Source organism: Sceloporus undulatus, chromosome 3 (assembly GCF_019175285.1).
Source record: "Sceloporus undulatus isolate JIND9_A2432 ecotype Alabama chromosome 3, SceUnd_v1.1, whole genome shotgun sequence".
Taxonomy (NCBI): Eukaryota; Metazoa; Chordata; class Lepidosauria; order Squamata; family Phrynosomatidae; genus Sceloporus; species Sceloporus undulatus.
In genome coordinates this window covers 109389087-109410472 of record NC_056524.1, presented here as the reverse complement: position 1 = coordinate 109410472, position 21386 = coordinate 109389087, and positions in this window count along the sequence as shown.

Below are 21386 nucleotides of genomic sequence, written 5' to 3'. Positions count from 1 at the left end.
GCTCAGTGTTTGATGCAAGGTACAAGAAATATTTAACTATTTTGATTTCCTCATTGTCTAGTTTGAATTTATGTGAGGCCTCTGTGGTCATTGTTTTTATTTTCTTTATGTTCAGTGTCAAGCCTGCCTTTGTACTTTCTTCTTTGACCTTTCTCAGAAATGTTCCAAGTCCATGATATTTTCTGCTAGTAATGTGGTGTCATCTGCATATCTTAGATTGTTGATGGTTCTTCCTCCTATCTTCATTCTTCCTTTTTCTAAATCTAATCCTGCTTGCCTTAGAGGGGAATCGCTGCAGAATAAATACAACACACAGCAATTGGAAGGAAAAGGCCACAACTTTATTTAACACAACAACCAAAGCGTAGGGTTGGCTACCATGCATGAGGTCTGGATCTGTCATCCATCAACCCCTGATTGATGGGATAGGGCAGAGGACCCGCCTCCTGGCCTCCCCACCAATCCCGAGCGGCGCACAGTGATGACGCTGCCCAATTGTGAGGTACTTCTGCCACCGCTGCCTTCTGGAACATGTAATCCCTACCAGCAGGGGTGGAAGTCCCTCCCTTTTATCCACCACTGGCCAATCCTGGCTTGGACCGCCCCGCACATGGGTTTCTGGTGCTTCTCGAGCCATGGACAGTGTGGCCGGCAAGCCCCCCTCATGGCAACCAGGCCGTCCTGGCGAGACAGGTGGCCTCATTTTTCATATGATGTTTTCTGTGTACACGTTGAACAAGTAGAGTGATAAGATGCAGTCTTACCCGACCTTCTTGCCAATTGGAAACCATTCTGTTTCTTCATATTCTGTTCTAATGGTGGCCTCTTGAGTATAGCTTTCTCATCAGAACTATCAAGTGTAGTGGCACTCTTGCATCTTTGAGAGAGTTCCACAGCTTTTCATGATCAATGCAGTCAAGGGCTTTACTGTATCATACAAAACATATGCTGATTTTTCATTATGCCTTCATTAGCCACTGTATACAGTTTGGAAAACAACCTTATAATGGCAGCACAAAAAATCACCTCACAGTGAAAAAAGCTAACCCATCTTTATTTTCCTCAGTCCGCCAACACAGACAAGCACTTCAGTGTTATATACCAATTTACCCTATTTGCCTTCATTTTTGGAAATGGCTTTAAAAAAACAAATAAAATAAATTTATTATTGGATAAACACTGCAGTAATCCCATTTTCATATCCCTTATAACTAATTATGGGGATAATAAGCATTGCTGAATACATTCAGGTAGCAGCTTTTTCTATAATCTTGCACAACTAGAACCAATGTGAACCGAAATATTCTTTCTCCCCTCTTCTCATGAAAGTACATTATGGTCAATTTACCAAACACTGCATTCCACAGGACCAGTCAGGAAAGCAGATTACAAAGTAAGCAAACTATTGGCAAGTAGAAGATAACCAGTGTCCACACTGGCTATGGATTCTGGAAGCAGTCATCTCAAGAGGAAACTTTCCCAAGCTCTTTGGACTTCAGCCCTGTTTAATGCAGAGAAAGTACTCAGGGATCTCCCTCTTTTAAAGATATAAAACAGACAACAGGAAGTATAATGGCCAAGAGCAAAGGACATATTGTAAAATTCCACCATCAGGTAGGGGAAGGCAAGATTAACCTACATTACCAAGGGTTTCTGAGAATGGGAGAGTGGGAGGGAATTCCCTGTTGCCCTTGCCTGACATGGAAGAAAACTAGGCATCCAAATTGAACACTCTTAATGAAGGGTAGATAATGGCTGTGAATTGAAACTAATTGGTGTTTCAGATCACTGAGCTGCCAGAAAACACATTTGTACAAAGCACTTCGAAATTAAGTCTCTTTCTAAATGCCTAATTAAACACAGTTCTGGTCTGAATAAGGGAGAAAAGGTATTGTTGCCTGGTGCTTAGTATAGAATGAAGTGATTTAGGTGGAAAGTTAGTGGGCTCGCTTAGTGTTTATGTCACAAAGTTTCTCTTTCATCCCATGTGTTGGTCCAAATGAAGTTTCTGAGTTACATAGGTAGTGGGTATAAGATCCTGAATGGCAAAGTAAACCTTATGTAAACAATATGAAGATGGCAGGAAAGAGTTAGTAAGTCCTATGGGCAACTGCTTGAAACTGGAATGGTTTAATGTGGATGCATAAATACTGAAGTTGTGGCCTAATCTGAGGCAAACAGCTCAGAAGAGTTAAGAAATCAGGGGCTCATTCCCATTATAATTTAAAGTGCATTTCTGATAGGGTTATATGTGCCTCATTCCCACGTGAAACCAGTTTCGATCCTACTGAGATCGGCTTCAATCATGATGAAGCGAGGCAAACGCAAAAAAAACTCCTCTCTTTCATGACACTAGTTCTTTGCAGTTTCTTTTGAAAAGAATAGATTCTGAAGTGTGTTCAACAAGTGGGAATGAAGGATCTGACTCACATCTTTCTGGAGGAGAGGGACTATGGCAGAGGGGGATGGCAGAGAGGGGGTTACCATCCTTCATTAGTTTTTGGAAAATCAGCCATTTCTCCCCCGCCCCACCCCAGCACTGCCTTTGTGCTTGTGGTGTGACCTATGGGTGCATGATGATGTATTTTCTTTTTATTAAAAAAAATTGACATAATATGTGATCCATTGTATTTGCAACTCCGTTTTCATGGGAGACCCATTCTGGACCCCCCCCCCCACACACACACATGAAAATAGAGGCTCATGCATATTTAAGCCCCATAGGAAAAATATTGTCAATGGTTGAATCCATGGATTCAACTATCAACAGCATGGCAATATATATAAGCATTTAAATCCAAAAAGGAAGCCTTGATTTTGCCATTTTATTTAAGGGACACCATTTTATTATACCACTGTATATAATGGAATTTGATCATCCATGGATTTTGATATCCACAGGAGACAGAGTCATAGAATCATTAAATTACAGAGCTGGGAGAGACTCTCTCTAGGATGAAAAGGACCCATTGCTGATCACTCTCTGGATTTGGCCAGTCAAACTAATTATAAATCCACCTAACAGCTGCCTAGCCCACATTTTACAAGCTTGTTTGTCAGAATATTGTGAGGGAAGCTGATGAAGGCCTTCCTAAAATCAAGATATGCTAGATCCACAGCATTCCCTTCATCTACCAAGTTGGTAATTTTACCGAGAAAGAGAGAGAGAGAGAGAGAGAGAGAGAATTTGGCAAGTTGAGTCTGGCATGACTTGTTTTTGAAAAAAAAAACATGTTGAGGTTTTGCGATTATGGCATTCCTTTCTATATTGCTTACAGACCTTCTGTTTAATGAACTGTTCTAGAATCTTTCCTGGTATTGATGTCAGGCTGACAGGGCAGTAATTGTATGGGGTCTCTTATTTCTCCCTTTTTGAAGATGGGGACAGCATTTGCCCTCTTTGGTCTGCTGGGACTTTATCTGTTCTCCAGGAGTTCTCAAAGAAATCCTAGAACCTAGATCCTAGAACCAAACACCATTGGATACAAAGGGCCCAGTATACCTAAAAACCCATTTAAAGAGATTTGTAGCTGAATTGAAGAGAACAGAATCTTCTAAATTTGTCATGTATAAGTTAGCTATACTTGGTGTGACCAGATTGTCCATTGCTATCCCTTTAATTTGTAAAACAAAAGCCGGAGACAAATTGAAAATATTTTTCTCCAAAATGATATCTAACCAATCTAACAAGAAATGTGTGGGTGGATGAGGATCTGATCAGGCTTCAAGAATATTTTTATAACTGATCTCACTTCCATACATGGAATAAAAGTGCATAAGGCATTCACAGAGTAACAAGACGTGTCTTATCATCTTTTTGTAAATTTTCAGTACTCTGAATGAATTGTCTGATATCTTTAATGTGTGAGAGCAAAGATGGGACAATTGGAGTTAAAAATGAACCCAAATAAAATGCTATTGGTTCTAATATGGAAGCTAATCCTGAAACTATTGGTATCCTGGGGGGAGGAAAATCTAGTTTATGAAACTTTTCAAGAATATTTTTTTAAAATATGGTATCTATGAGAAAGGATTCCAAAGAAAATCAGCTACTCGTGAATTCACATAACCCAACAATTTGGCTTCCCAAATCATGATTTTAGTAATGATTTTAACTGAGGGGGTAGGATCCCTATCTAACTTTTTTTGTAAGTTTGAGTGCAATTTAACTGCCTATTGATCTTCATGAAGTAATCAGATTCATCAAGATTCATCAAAGTTTGCTACTTTTACTGATCTTAATAAAGATATTGTTAAGTTATGAATTTTGCATTCTTTTTTCTTTTTTAAAAATAGACCAGTATGGTTGCTTTTGATTTTTAGGTACCAGACTACTTTGTAAAACTCCATTTCAAGGTGTAAATCAAGAACCAACTTCTATTCATAGTAAACAAACAAACAAATAAATAATAAAAATATTGGGTATATCATATCCAAAAGGACCAGCTCTGTCTGAGATAGGACTTTAGAATGCTCCAAGTTTGGTCAGTCAGTACTGAATTTTCAAATTATCAAAATTTATTCAGGTTTTTTTTTTGTTCCTGTTGTTTTTACATATTATATTCATGTCAATCTTAACTATAATATGGAGATGTTTTGACAGATCCCCCCAACACACACACATACACCACAATGAGTAAGTATGATTTATTCAGGAACCCGAACCACAGATAATGAATTTGTCTGCATTTTGAAATACCAAGCAAGATCAGAACCACATGTCCTGCTGTATTGTCTAATCTGTTCAAAAGAAGAGGAAGGAAGAGGGATTATTAAATTCAATTTAGCTTCTTTATTTCACTTGAAAACAGATGTTTAAAAGTGTTAAAATGTATTCCTTTTTCCAACTGTGTACATTCAAATGCTCAAGCTTTGGGCATATCTGCACATGCAGCGCAACAGAACTACAGTCAAGAGGCGTATCAATTTTGAGTGTTCTTCTACATTAAAAACAAACAAACAAATAATAAAAACTCCTCCAAATGGAAAATAATCGTGTCAGTGCTCTCTCTGGTGTGCTAACCTTCTATAATGAGGTAAAAAGAAAAAAAGCCCAAGGCCCATTGTGGACCATTAAATAGAAATGGCGTTTCCCCTTTTACTGTCCAGTGGGTTCTGCAAAATTCTATTATTTCGTTCTGCTAGATGTGACTATCCAGCCTTACTTGCCAAAGATTCAATAATAGAAACAATATTATTCTGCTACCCCATAGTTAATTGTAGGTGGGTTGGGTCTTTTCTACAGAAGGATTTAACATAATTTTGCAACTTAATTGGAAAGGTGGTAATAATAAGTAAAGAATTTTTTTACATGGCAAAATGTTCAGTCTCCTTATGTTTTCAGCAAGTCTAACAATTAGCTTGATGCTACTGAGGAGGAAAAAAATGGATTTGTAAGCACTGTCTGCTCATTCCGCCTCCTCCTCTTCCTCTTCCCAAGATTGGGACTCAAGGTGGTTTACAAATATTAACACTAATGCAGATTGGAAAAAATTAGTATATATATGAAAATTATTTTTTAAAAAACAAAAAACAATCTGTCAGTAAAATTAAAACCATTTAAAATTTACAATATTATGGTGGAAATCCAGCCAGGTTAACAAAGTCTGCCACTGCCATGCTTTGTAACTGTGTTCCCAGTGTCTAGACAAAGTCAGTCTGTATCCTTTTATAAAGCCGCAAGCAGTTTTTCCTGAATATTTATTGCAGTCAAAATACTGCTGAGTCAATCTGAATTATGGCATGTGCAACATCAAGAACCTATTATGGAGCTTTGGCTTCTTAGCAAGATAGAGATATTGGTTCTCATTTATCGTGCAACACAATATTTAAAAACAAAACCTCCCTGAATCTATCTACATGAAATATTGTGCTTTCTATTTGAAGAGCATAAAGGACATTTTCAACTTAGAGCAACCAATAGTTTGGACCATTTTGCACCCATGAAGCTAAAATCATCTGCACAATTTCTCCTGCATAATTGATATGAATATGTGACTATTGTTAATTGGGAACATAAATGGAGAAAGAAGGATTTGTAATTCAAAGTTGATGGCTTTTATTTTACATCACAGATAGAACTGGTACGGTACTCTTGTGGCAAACAAGGTAGCCATGTAACACACTGTGAATCCATTATAAATGTATGGCATATATATACACACACACACACACACACACATACACACATTTGTATGTGAGTATGCAAATACACACACACATACACAAGCAAACATATATTTATTGTTAACTGCCTTTGAGTCGACTTTGACTCGTGGTGACCCTGTGAGAGAAATACCTCTAAGACCCCCATCATCAACTGCTCTGCTCAGGTCCTTCAGGCTTAAGGCTGTGGCTTCCTTGATTGAGTCTATCCAGCTTGCATGAGGTCTTCCTCTCTTTCTACCACTCTCCACTTTTCTTAGCATTATTGCCTTTTCTAGTGTGTCTTGTCTTCTCATGATGTGTCCAAAGTATGACAGTCTCAATTTAGTCTTGGCTTCCAGTGAGAATTCAGGCTTGATCTGTTTAAAGACCCGTTCGTTTATCTTTTTGGCTACCCATGGTATCCTCAGCACTCTTCTTCAGCACTTCATCTCGAATGAGCTGATAGCCTTTTTCACTATTCGCCTCTCACATCCATACATGTTAATGAGAAATACAATTGCTTGTAATATCTTAACTTTAGTGTTCAGTTTAATGTCTTGTTTCATAGCTGCTCCTCCTAGTCTTGGTCTTCATCTGATTTCTTGACTGCAATCTCTATTCTGATCAACAATTGATTCAAGGTATAGGAACTCTTTTACTATTTTGATTTCTTCAACATCTTCATCAAATTGAATTTATGTAAAATTTCCACTGTCATTATTTCTGGTTTCTTAATGTTCAGTATTAAGCCTGCCTTAGCACTTTTCCTCTTTGACTTTCTTTAGTAATTGTTCTGCTAGTAGTATAGTGTCATCCACATATCTTAGATTGCTGATATTCCTTTCTCCAGTCTTCACTCCACCTTCCCCTAAATCTAAACCTGCTCTCCATATGATGTTTTATGCATACAAGCTTGAACAAGTGGAGTGATAGAATGCAGCCTTGTCTGACCCCTTTGCCAATTGGGAACCATTCTCTTTCTTTATATTCTGTTCTAGCAGTACCCTGTTCATATACGAAAACACATATATACATATGCATATATGTTTGCAAATAATTCATGCTGTATTACATGGCTACTCTTCATCCATCATGAGAGGACTGTACCAGTTTTACAGTATTGAACCCATAAGAAGACTGTATCATGGTTTTTTTTTAATGCTTGAAGCAGTCAGGTTGACAGAACTAAAGCCACCTCTGAGAATGGTTTCTCATACTTCATTGAGTAATAATGTTTTTCATTATCACACTAGTATTTCCTGCCAAAGGTAGTCCTAGACATTATGCTGCCTGAAGCAAAGGCTAGATGTCTCTCCCTTCCACTCCATCTACAGCTGAAGTGACAATTGGCAATACAATAGGCTTCACCACCACATCTAAAGACAACACACTAATTGCTGTAGGGTTGGATGGGTATGAACAGGACAGACAAGCCTTATCCTTCGAGATAAGGGAATGGCTATTGGGCTCTGTAGAACAATGGCTATATTTCCCCTACTATTCCCTGTCTCTGCCTGATTTGTTGCTTTATTTTGATTAATGGCAGAGCTTTTTCAACCTAAAGCCTGAACACCATGGGCCCATTCATAATACATGATTTTATTATTTTGGATTTTCAGCTAGGGCACTCAAATACCTCTTCAAACTTCAATCCTCAGGATTCCACAGGATGTAGCCATGGCAGTTAGAGGAATCATAGTACTAGCCTCTCCTTAAACACCCAATCCCAAGATTCCATAGGATGGAATTATTACAGTGCTACTATTCCACTTTAACTGGTATGGCTGCCTCTAATGGAATTCGGGGGGTTGTAGTTTACTGAAACCTAAGAGCTCTCTGGCTGAGAATTCTAAATGCCCCTTCTTAAACTGCAAATCCCATGATTCCACAGGAGGCAACCATAGCGGTTAAGGTGGAATAATAGCACTATAACAGAGTAGTGTGATATTGTCCCATGGCCATTAAAGTGGAACAATAGCACTATAATTGTGTAGTGTGAATGGATCCCATGTTTTTGAATGTTAATGTGCAGTAGAGACTTTAGCACCAGTACTGGAACTATTAACAGTAATTACCTGGATTTCTGGCTAGTTCTCAGACATTATCCTCAGGACTGTACTGTAGAGGACTATGCTAAAGTCAGAGATGGTGTTATCAGGGCTATCAATCAAGTGCCTGTCTAGCTGCTCATCTGGAAGAAGGTAAAATGCATGAAAGCTGTTGGTCAGATCAAGGGCTGTCTGAAAACCAGGAAGGGGGGGACTCTTGTTCCTATGGAAGCCTCAGTTTGAAGGACATCTTTGCTGGCTCTCTAGTTCCTTTACACTTTTGCACTGTAGTACAAAGCCTTCCATAAGTGGGATAATACCCAAGGAAGATAATAATGAGATACATCCACACTGTATCCTTTCCCTGGATGTTATTGGTATGGACGGGATAACAACATCTGCATCAAATAAAAATATCTGCATCAAAATGGTAATCCACAAGGGATAGAAAAGTCATAACATCTCTAGATTTCTAAAGGAAAAATGGGACATTTTCACCAATCCATTATTATCCCACCCTGATTCTTCTGTTCCAAATCCAGCATAGTGTGATGTTTTAGACAGTGAACCCACTAATCTGGTTAGTTACAACTTTCAAAGTATCAAATGGCCAAAAAGTGGCCCAACATAGTTTTGTATGTTCAACACCATGTTCTTTTGTGATACATAAATGCTTTTGGACAGTTAGGCTAGCTGTAGAAATGGAATCTCAAATATTAAACAATTCAACATTAAATATTAGTGATATTAATCTGAAAAAGTGTAAAGTAGTAGTTATCAGCCTGTCTTCTCCCTTCGACCTTCATTCTGCTTGCAACGATTCTACAGAGAAGACAGAAACATATTAGCAGTAGCAATAATTGGTGACACTATTATTGCTATGGAGCATCATAGTCCAATAAAAAGGGTAATTTACTTTTGTCTATAGGACAAAGATTCATTCAATTCATTGGTATAGGGAACATTTCTGATCATTTGTTAGTTACAGATTAAGTGTTTCAAGGACTGAATGGTAAAAGATTCAACATACTGCAATTGTTAAACCCTTAAAGCATTTGGACAGGATGTTAAATTACAACCTCCATATTGCTTAATCAGTTGAATGTTAATAAAAGTTATCACTTTTTGACCTTTTTTCCTGAAAAATGAGAAATAACTTTTTAATTATTGACTGAATTCTGCAGCACCTGTCACCTCTGAGACATTGCAAGTTTCTATCAAAAGATAACCCAAATATAATGCCACTAAATATTTCAACTTAATGATTATATGGCCTAAAAAAGATTTCAACTTTATATCAACCTTCAAAATAGCTTTTTGATAAAAGACATAGCAGATCTTTGTTCTTTTACCCCTTAGTACCTCAGATTGCTGTTGAGAGCAAATGTCATGCCAGTAAAACTTTTCCTTCACAGTTCATTGTTGGTAACATGAAGGCCCTTCTATATATTGATTTTTTGAAAATACAATTCTAATGCAAAGCTTTAAAAATAATAGAGATCAAAGTGTTCAGAATTAGTGATTTTAAGTGATCTTTCATGTACTGAACTGAGATGGGGAATATTTTTCATTGTTAATAAAAATGGGAGCAGAACTTTAACTCATATACTTGCTTGCTAAAGTGCATACACAAGCACTTATCCAGTTATTCATTGTCTGAATTCTCTTCCTATGAATGTGTTTGGTTCTCTCATGTGAAATTGCCTGTCACTGACAGCACAACTATGTTTTTATTTCATTATTTTGTTGTTGTTGTTAGCTGCCCTCAAGTTGACCCCAACTCATGGCATATGAGACATCTCCAAAAAATCCAATACTCCACTGCTTTGCTTAGGTCCTGCAAATTAAGGCTCTTGTCCTCCCTGATTGAGTTTATCCATCTGACATGCAGTCTTCTTCTCTTTCTATTGCTTTCTAACTTTCCTAGCATTATTGTTATTTTCTAATGAGTCATGCCTAAGTATGGCCAAAATATGGCAGCCTCTGTTTTGTCCTCTTTGCTTCCAGACAGAGTCCAGGCCTGATCTGTTCTAGGACCCATTTATTTGTCTTTTTGGCAACAACAGTTTATCTTACTCTTCTTCCATGGAGCCTGACACCTATTTTATCTTCTGCTATTTTATTCTTGCATTGACCTTGTGAGGTAAGTGTGGCTGAAGGATTGCAACTATGGTAAGGTTATCTATGAGATTGCCAGTTGAACAAGAAATCAAACATGGCTTTCTGTGAATCCAATCTGACATTCACTACTATACCACTCTAGCTCTCTAGTTGTAGTGCTTAAAAAGAGGCTGCCACCAGAAGTATAAATTTCATCCATGCCAAATCTCTCTCTTAATGGCCAGCATCCAATAACAAGGATAAAGGTATGATGCAGTGATATTACAGAACAGGTAAATATGTGTCATACTAAAGGAGAGTGAAAGAACACAAATCCAGTCAGTGGTAATGTATCTTTCTGCACCAAAGTCCACATTGATTAATGTGTTTAAGTGTTTATAGTGCTATAGTTTTGGACAGAGTATCTTGAACAATCTAAAGCTTGCAAAATCAAATTCTGCAGTTAAACTAACTTTTCCAAGCTTCAGATGTTAGCACAATAAGAGACTCAGCATGAATTTCCTATGAGAATCTCTTTTTTTCCATATAGGTCAATGTCTATGTAGCCATATATGTCAAAAGACATATGCATCTAAAGTTCAGTTTCTTCATTAAATTAGTTTCTCCACAGAATGGTTGTGATTACCATAATCATTGCCTGGAAACTGTCTGTATCACAGGATAGTGATCTCCATGTGGATTTATTGGGCATGGTTACTGAGGGTGAAGTGAGTGGAGAAGAGTTTTTGACACAATGAATTGGCACTATTTCACTGCAGGGATGCCATCTAGGAATTTGCAGTTGTTGGGGCCTGGAACATAACAGAAGTGCAATGTGAAATAGTAATGTCTGTGGTTCACAAAGTTGACAACTATGTATGACATTTACATAACTTCTTATACTAAGAGTAGGCCTTCAGATATTTGACAGTAACTCCCATGACCTCTCATTGTTGGCTATGCTAGCTTGGATGATTGGGAGTTGCATTCCCATAAAATCTGGAGGATCACAATTTACCTCTCCTTGTCTTGCACAAAGTCTACTTGTGTTTAGAAAATGCATATGCTTATGGACCTTTATAATACAAAAAACATACTCCAGAAGATTTAACATTCCCCAGAGTAGGAAACATTCCCAACAGCTCTATACAAAAGCCTGCACCCATGTTCCTTTAAAAAGTATAACTATTTTGCATTGTGTTCAGGTTTCTGCACTTATCCTTTACTGATGAAATAAAAAGCCACAAATGCATTATAAAATCACAGCTTGGTGTATTCCTGTTTTTTCCTCCTCCTTCCTTTTATGTTCTACTTGAGTACCATGTAAATTCCATAAGTGATGCACATGTTTCAATAAGTTTACAGCTTTTCTACTTCAAAAGAAAAGCTACTGTTACACTGCAACACAAGTCAGTGAGAGTGCAGTGCCTCAGCAAGGATCTCTCCTAAACATGCCTTGGTTACTTCTAGTGTTGACCATCTAGACTTGTGGGGTAATAGGAGCTGCTGTTTCAACATTTTTATGGAGTGTTTAAAACTAGCAAAGTTATGAAACCAAAAAAAACTAATCTTACAAGTTGTTATGATTTAAAACCTGCTGCAGAGGACATAGAGATCAGATGTCTGAAATAGAATATTTGGAATTATATTTTCCTGTTAAAGAAAAGATATGAAATTCTGAAAGATTGTAAACAATATAAAAACAAGTGGCTTTGTAGAACATCACATTATAATTGTTCAAGAAAATCTTTAAAATGTTGAAATTTTGCAATAAAACTATCTACTAGATATATTTTTTTTCCTTTTTAATTAATCTTTCTGAAATCTGCCAGTTGTTTAGTTTGCCAAACACTGCTCTTAGACCTAAGAGCAGAGAATTTGAAATTTCCCTCAGGTATCTTAGCATTCAGCTGCCTATCCAAAGTCTCACCAGTTCCTCTTGTGATCTCAGAGCCCCATGGCAGCCAAAGAGATCATAGCCTCTAATGTTACAAGGAAAGCCAGAGGAGCATTCACCATGCTGTGCAAATAATTGCTTACTTAGCTGTTATCTGCAATATTTTCGAAAGCAATATTTTGTGTCTCTTTTTTCATCCTCATTTTTAAAAACCTTGCACACTGTCTTAGAAGGGCTTACTATAAAAAATAATAATAACCTAGAGCTACTTTATTACATAAATTTTGTTTTGTTTTGTTTTCCTCTCTCATCCTTTCCCATTTGAAAAGTCTGTGCTTATGAATGCAAAATTATCCTTTACAGGTTTGCTTTGATGTACATTTCATTTGCGAAGGCAGAACGATGTAGTGGTTTGAGGCTTGAGCACTGGACTATGACTCTGAAAACTAGGGTTCGAATCCTGGCTCAGTCATGTAAACCTACTGGGCAAGTCACACTCTCTCAATCTCAGAGGATGGCAATGGCAAACATCTTCTGAAGAAACTTGCCAAGAAAATACCATGATAGGTTTCCTTTAGGGTCACCATATGTGAGAAACAAATTGATAGCACACAACAACAACAAAAACATAGCTCATTGCCTAAGATCCTGCATAGGTGAGCATAGCATAAGATCATGCTAAACTTCACTAGAGCTCCCCTGTCAGTCCTGGTTTTGCTAGTTTTAAAAACATGGGAACATATCCAAATAGAGAAGCCATCACTGCACCTCTTCCCAATCACACGACTGAGCTGGTGCCTCCATCATGCTCTTTTCCTGACACTCCCTTAACTCAGCCTCCCACCTTTAGATTATTTTTATTATTATTTTCTACTTTTTTGTGCAATTCTGGAGCTCTGCTACCATGATTAAAGTTTTAAAAGAAAGAAAAGAAATAGAAATAAATGAAGATAATCAGGGTGCCCGGGAATAGTGAGGGGAGGGGAACAGGGAAGAGGAGAGGACACTGACACCATGTCATTGACAATTACACAATTGCCCTGGGAATGACATTTTGCACCTGTGGACTTGTGAGCTTGCCAGGTTTTCCCTGTCAATGAAAAGGGATGGATTGGGGACAGAGCAGCCATGGATCAGAGGCATTGTCATGTGATAAATTTCACCAAAGCGACTTCTTTCCTAGTGTAATCACAGTTTAAAAGCTTTGTGTAATAATGTACTTGGTCCCAAAGATGCTACAAGATCCCTTTGTATACTGATATTCCAGACTAATACAGCTATGACTCTGAATTCTACACAAGCGGAAAGTGAGCTTACCACTGAATATGGGTGCAGACACACTGCATGTTTAAAGCAGTTTGATTCCACTTTGACTGCCATGACTTATCCTACAGAATCCAGGGCTTTATAGTTTAGTGAAGTATTCAGTCTGGCCTGTCAGAGAGCTCTGGTGCCTCACCAAATTATAAATCCCAGGATTCTGTAAAATAGAGTCACAGATGTTAAAGTGGTGTCAAACTGTTTCAGTTCTACTGTGCAGCTACACCCTCTTTCACTACCTGAATTCTTGCCAGTACAGTCAGTGGGTCACAAGCAAAGGTAGGAATCAAGCCCCCTCCCCCCCCCCCAGATTTTGTTAGACTGTAGCTCTCATCAGCTCTAGGAAACAAAGCCAATAATGAGGGCTAATGAGAACTGGAGTTTGGCACTATTTTCCATCACTGGGAATAAAAGAGGGAGGCATGTAGTTGCCCAGATGGAGAGTCAACCATGCCAAGCAGCAGGGTAAAATGATCTGCACAATAAGCTTATTAGCTGAAGGTAGGAAATTGGTGTCTGACTGGTGCAGCAAGACTTTCTAAAGTATGGGCTCCAGCATCAGGGTGGTGTTAGTAGTGGTGAGGATATTTGGGGCTTACTTTGTAGTGTGTTGCCATTTAGTTCGTTCTTTAGGCAGCAAAACATTTGCAAAATGCAAGTCTTGGATATGTTTTAAACCAAGAAGGATTAGGCCCTGAATTCACACACTAGAAAACAATGAAGGGGCGAAGGGAAGTCCAAGAATTCTGTAGACATAAAAACCCTTTTCATGAGAACTTTTAAGCAAGGAAGTACACCCTGTCAGTTTATAAAAGCGAGGGGAGGGGGGAGCAATCCATGTCATCACTCCCATGGCACTGACAAAAACAATGAGGGCTTCCCAGTGCCAACAGTGAGAACAAATGTGTGAAAAAGTACCAAGGAGGTTATTACCATATTGCAGCAAGAGAAAATTCTCCTCAAAAAACCTCCCCAAAGGGCTCCAGTCAATATTTGTCTAAGGAAACATGCTGCTCCGGCAATTCGACTCCACTTGACAAATAAAATTCTTGAGCAACTTTATAGTCAGTCCGTCAAAAGAAGATATATACTCTGAGTTTGGCACCCTCCATTCTCATGCTAATGCAATGGGTTGCCTTGCAGTTCTTGCATTGTTAGTGCTCGGGTCTCTATTTCCTTCAGTCCCAGTTAGTGGCTGGCACAGCTGCTGGAATCCACCTCACACTGAGGAGGGAGCAAGGCTTTATGCTCTGCAGCTGTGGTCTTCCCAGACGGACAATAGCAGGCCCAGAGCACATGGCATTAGGAAAGATTATTGTTCCATTTAGCCCCGGTATATAATTTTCCCTCCCTTTTAAAAGCACTCAGTATACGGCTTGCTTCATGTGTTATTTGTTAGGGTCAACTTTACCAAAAGCTGGGTGCACGGACACAAATACAGGGCAGCTGTACCTCCAGCCATCTCAGTAGGGGAAAAAATACAAACATTGTTCAAATGAAATTGGACCAGTTGGTTGTTTTCAAGGCACGCAGCAGTCCACCTGCCTTCTCCAAACCACTTGTTTACGAAGACCTCTTGGCTTTCACCTGACCATCTCACAGACTACATCTCATTTCTTGCAGCAAAGAATTTCCAGGTGAAAGAATGCTAAGGAAAAAAAGATTTTCAAGGAGAAGGTGTCACCATTGAGATCAGCCATGCCATTCTTAAGAGTGCAATCCTAGACATACTTACTTGTGAGTAAGTGCTGTTAACTTCAATTACACAGGCCTCTCAGTAGACTTAGGCTGCATCTGCACTGCAGAAATAATGCAGTTTGTCATTGCTTTACCTGCCATGGCTAAATGCTATGGATTTCTGGGATATTTAGCCTTGTCTGTCAGAGAGCTCTGGTGCCACAACAAACTACACATCTCAAATTCCATAGGATGGAGCCATGACAGATAAAACAGTGTCAAACTTCATATTTTTTTTCCTGCCATGCAGATGCTGCCATAGCAGACTTTTATATTTCCATTGTAAATGTGCCTTTTCAGTACACTTTCAGGTCATGATCTGAAGGGAACTGAAGTAGTCATCTTGTGATACAGCAGTGTCATGTTATTGCCTGAACAAATATTTCTTAGAAGAGATTTCTTAGAGAGAATACATTTGGACAGTGGCATCCTTGCATTTGAGAATGCCCTTCCTTCTTCTCAAGGACAATTTTGCTTAGTATTATCTTCCATTTTCAAGGTTCTTATCATCCACTTTCCCAAAGTTCCCCAAAACAACACTAGTTCTGGAGCACTGGGGGGGGGGGGAGAAAACTTACTGGGTTTTTTTTGGGGGGGGGGGAATAAACAAAGAAATATTGAGGGAAGAAAAGGAGATGACATAATGGTGAGGTCTCCCCATTCCCCCATGTTTCTTCAAACTGTTGGGGAATTTTACCTGCCACACAGTATTTAGTAAAATCTAAATCTAGTATTTGTTAAAATCTAAAGTCAGCAAATAAGATGGGAAATTGTGGGGAAACATTTTTACTTAGGGACTGGGTGGTGGAGATCTTGGAACCTTAAGGCTGTAAGTTATATTTATTTTGCCTGGTGATAAGTCCCAATGAACTCAATGGGACTTATTTCTGAATAGATGGATATAAGATTGTGCTACAGATCACCATGGGCTCCATGTAGCATGGAAAATATGATAAATATAATATTAGTATTATACCATTCTAACCCCAGTCTAGTGCTAATAATGCATTATCTTAATATGATGGAAATGCTGACATTGTTCGAGTGAAAGAAATCAAGCATATCTGTATATGGATATTAGGGCAGAAGTAGGTCTAAATCCCATTTGTTAGTCCTGAAATGGTAGATCAAATTGAATCAATTGGATTTGCCTATGTATTGACTCATCATTCAACAATTGAATCAATGGGTCTTTTCTAGTTGAGCCTAACAGTATTCTGGTGATAATGTGTTTCCAGTTCTTTGAAAAACAGAAGATTTACTCTCAGGATTTGGGGAGAGGAAAAAGGAATGAACAGTCCACAATTCAAAAGGGGTGAAGGTGATGTAAGCTGTATCATCTTATGAAAATTTGTTTTTCAAAATTTCTAAATAATTGTGTTGTATGACTGTGGTTTTAGATAGTCAAAACATTCATCTCCTGTAGTAATTAATTTATTGCAACACCGTTTTCCTGTTTTTAACAGATTTATGAGACATGTTGACAAATTGTCACTTTACAAAGTCATAGTAGTCTCCTTTGAACCCAATTTATTCTCATCTGTCATCTTCTTAGTCCTCTAGAAAACAGATTTTTTATTCAGGTTTGACCCACAATTTTAGCTGGCAGGAACTACATGTGTAGTAGTACATCTTCCCGTTCTATCTTTCACTTACAGTCCCTATGGCAATTGCTTTAATAAAATGAATAGCTTCTCAAGGAATCCAACTTTTTTCTTTTAACATATTCTACTTTATTCCATTTTTTTGCATTGGCTGCTTGCAGTAGTCATCTCTCTCTCTTCTTCCTTCCTTCCTTCCTTCCTTTGTTTAACTGCTGCTGTTTCCCAAAGCTATTTTTCAAAGGATACTCACCTTTGGATGAACTAATATTAATGTGCTTGGGAAGACAGGTATGCATTTGCAACAGCTAAACACTTCTCATGCAGTTTGTTTTTCTTTGTCAGTGTGACGACCATGATAACTGCACATAATATGGTAGGGATATAGAGGTGACCACAAGAAAGGACTGAGCTCTCTGCTTCTGTTTGGTGTCTGAATATAAACTGGGCCTTGGATTCAAAACATATTTTGGCTTCTGATAATTATCTTTACCACACACCTGAATGTATAAAAGAAAAAGTACACTATTACATTATCTTTAGTATTTATCTATATGTGTACATAAAGACCTTTAAATATGTCCACCCTTTCTGTTTAAAAAGCAAAACAACAAAATACCCATACAAAAACTGCACATACCTGCCTAAGGGCTTGAAGTGCTAGGGAGCAGATATTGGATAAGATACTTTTTGGACTACAGTTCCTAGAATTCTTTCTAACTACCATAGCTAGTGGCCATGTTGGCTGGGAGATTCCTAGAGCTGTAGTCCTAAAAGTAATTTTCCTAAGCTTATAGGGGTGGAACAGTTCTATAAAGAGGAGCTGTTAACATTCCCTCTCTGTAAATCTGATTTTCTTTCATGCTGGATCAGATGCAGATGTGAGGTAACCCCCTCCCTGTGTGGATATGAAGAGAGAGAGTTGTGAGAGGATTGTGGTTACCTTTCCAAATTGCAATTTATGCCACATGGCTACATAGCCACTAAGTAAATTAAGTAGCATCATGGAGAGTGGTACAGTGGTGAAATTTGAAGTGCAGAGGTTCATCATGGCAAACTTTATAATCAGGGCTTCAAAGAGAATCTAAAAAGGCAACAGCTGTCTTTACTTGGATCAGCTGACTGTTATCAAATGGTGAACTAGCAGATGGCAATGCATATGTGCTGGGACCCTTGTAGGTTACCCTCTGAATTCAACTGAGTGCAAGAGAGTGAGTTACAAATGTGAAGAGCACTGAAACAGCATGAGCACACAGTGTGCCATTGAAAATGCTAGTGAGTTTCCAAATGCATATAACAGATTGTAGGGCAATTGTGTTACTTTATAGCACAATTGTAAAGAATAGATACTTTATCACTACCACCAGAAACCGATTCTTTGTAAAATTACTGAGCCTTAATTTCTGATTCAAGAAAATCCACAGATTCATTCCTAGTGGTAGCCAATGAAGCTAGGTGAGCAACACCCACACATTACTGTATTTTAACAACTAAAACCAAACAGGATGTTAAAAAGTAAATGAAGACTATAAAATATTATATTATACAATTCCATTTGTTTCCATAAAAGTAAAGTTACAGAATAAAGGTAAAGGTTTCCCCTTTCACAAGGTTGTCTAGTCGGGTCTGAGTGTAGGGGACAATGCTCATCTCTGTTACTAAGCCGAAGAGCCAGCACTGTCATGTGGCCAGCATGAGTGCACAGAACTCTGTTACCTTCCCACCAAAGTGGTACCCATTTATCTGCTTGCACTTTTACTTGCTTTCAAACTACTAGTTTGGCAGAAGCTAGGACTAGTGACAAGAGATCATTCTGTCACACGGCACTTGGGCCTTGAACTGCCAACCTGCTGATCTTGCAAAGTCAGCATTTTAATCACTGAGCCACCACATCCCTTTATATTACAGAACATATAATTATAAATGCAGAAATATAAGATAAAATACAATCTGGTGGGAATCCATATTAATATTTAATCCCCAAATCCATAGGCAAATTGCAGACATTTTAGAATGCTTTTTTCAATCACATTGCAATAAATCTAGGAATTCCAAACATATTGACTGATCAGAACACAAATACACCAGTTTATTGTTGAGTAATGTTAATGGGGGAAATGATTCAAATCACACTTAAACTACAAGGTGGCCTCAAGCCAGATACTTCAACCACAGCACACCCAATATAAGGGTAATAACTAGATAATAGTGTCTTTTGCCACATGAAAAAGCATTACTTCCAAACATGCGCTAAACACATCATTTAGTTTGACCCTAAAACTGACCAATTTAATGGGGCTGTTGCAAACATTAATAAGCATTTTTAAGATGGTATTGAGCATTGCAAGGCACTCTGTAAAGGCTGTTTTATGAGAACTATCAACCAAGCCAGGCTGTTTATTTAAATAGTATATTTACATAACTATGGGATATAATAATCTAATATTAAATATAGTATTAAAATAATATCAAATTATTAAATTTAAAAATGAATTAAATAGCTCTGTTTTGTTTTATTTTGTTAAAAAGAACTACAATGGGAAAAAAAACAAATGATCTTTCCTGATTTGGTCTCTTACTGGAGAAAGTCTGTGGGCTGAGGCGAAAGGATTTCCTTGGGTCACTGCCAAAGGCAGCAACATCCTGGATTATCTTTTTCAGCTGATGAAGTTCTTCCTCTGGTTATTCCCCAAACCATATATAGATTAAACAGTGTCCATAAATAGCTTATAAACAAATGCAGTACATGTGGCAAATTTAACTCTGCTCAAAGAATCCACGTGAAAGTTGGAAACTGTAAACTAATAAGGTTAAAATAAGTAAATGGCTCAATTTACACATCACATCAAAACATAGCTAATGAATCTGAGGCATGGATGGGCAGGTGATAGAAGGATACAAAGAGATGGAATATCAGAGTGAAGCTACTACTGATCCTGGAGTGTGGGACAAAAGATGCCTCATCTGAGATTGCTGATAAATCAAATCTAGCACTGCTGGAATTTTCTTTGATGTGAAACTGGGACCAGTCCCTGCAAGTGGAGTTCCCGGGACCTTTGATGGCACAAAACTCCCCTAGGTATAGTACTGGAGAGGAAACATGCAGTGGTGCATTCCCATAGATTATTTCTTCCATCAAATGTAAAATAATAATTAAGAGGGCAGAAGGTGACCTGGAAAAGAGAGGTCGGAGGAGGAATCAAAACTTGGTACAGGTAACATAATGAATATGAAATTCTCTGCAAGATTTCTGTACTGATACGTTACATTTGGAAGTGAAATACGTACAAGGAAATTAAAAATACAAAGCGAATGGAAAGGAACCTGGATTAGCCTTGTGTTTTACCATGGATGCTGTTTACAACACTGAAAAGATCAGTCAAGTACATTCTGTGTTACACAAATCACCATTTCTGTTAGCCTATGATCAAATGTAGTATTTTAGACATGCCTTTTGTCTATCTACTTCCTTATCAACAGTACTGGACAGAACATGGTAAGTTACTACTGCACATCTTAAATCTATATGAGCATGTGAGCATAAAGAACACTGCAACAGCTAAGATTTCAAAATGAACTTTAGCCTTCCTGTTTTCCAGTGAGCATTTCAATATGATGGAGTTTCATAAATGGCCTGTGAACCAGGAGATGCAAAACAAAGTTCAGTGACATGAGAATTCAGTACATGACAGTCTGCAAAGTCCAATCAGGACTCTGAGAAAGAACTCTGGTGTCAGAAAGGAAATGGGGCCTCAGGAAGGAAATAGTTAGGCTGTAGCTAGCAAAGGGCATTGTCTTTGGTGCGCCACACTCTTTGTGATTTCAGACATATTCTTATTTAAAGATGGTGTGAGGTGACAACATTATTTGCATTTATTTTTGCTTTATTCCAACTGAATCTTTTGATTTTCCGAGGCTGTATTATACAGTGTTTATCAAAGAATCAGCAGTGCAAATATATGTGAAAGATCTTTATACCTCAGCAGCAGAAATATTTTGATGCTTCTGTCACAAAAATAAAACTGGATATATTCTTGATCCCCAAAGTATTTCCCCCTGATCTTTTATAGACCTCAGAAAAATACTACCTCCTGATCAGGAGTCTACCTCAGGTTGTCAATGAGATTTTATACTGTATTAACTGTTTTTAGATAGCATATGGTTTATATTGTGATTTTAAATAATTGTTATTAGAATTACTGTTGATTGCATAATTTGACTGTAATCCCGCTTCGATCCATCGGGAGAGGTGGGACAATATAAATAGAACTTATTATTATTATTATACAAATAGATAATAGACAGCATTTGCATGGTCAAGCTGGCTACAGCAGCTAGAGCAGACATAGGCCTGTTACAGACAGCCAAAATAAAGCTGCTTCGAGTCACAGTGGAGGTATGGTGTTTCAATGATGCATGCGTCCTAAGAGTCCAGACACCACACCAAAGCCACACTCCAGTCCTTAGGGCTGGAGCGTGGCTTTGGTGAGACTTCTGGACTCTTAGGACGCATGCATCATTGAAACACCATACCTC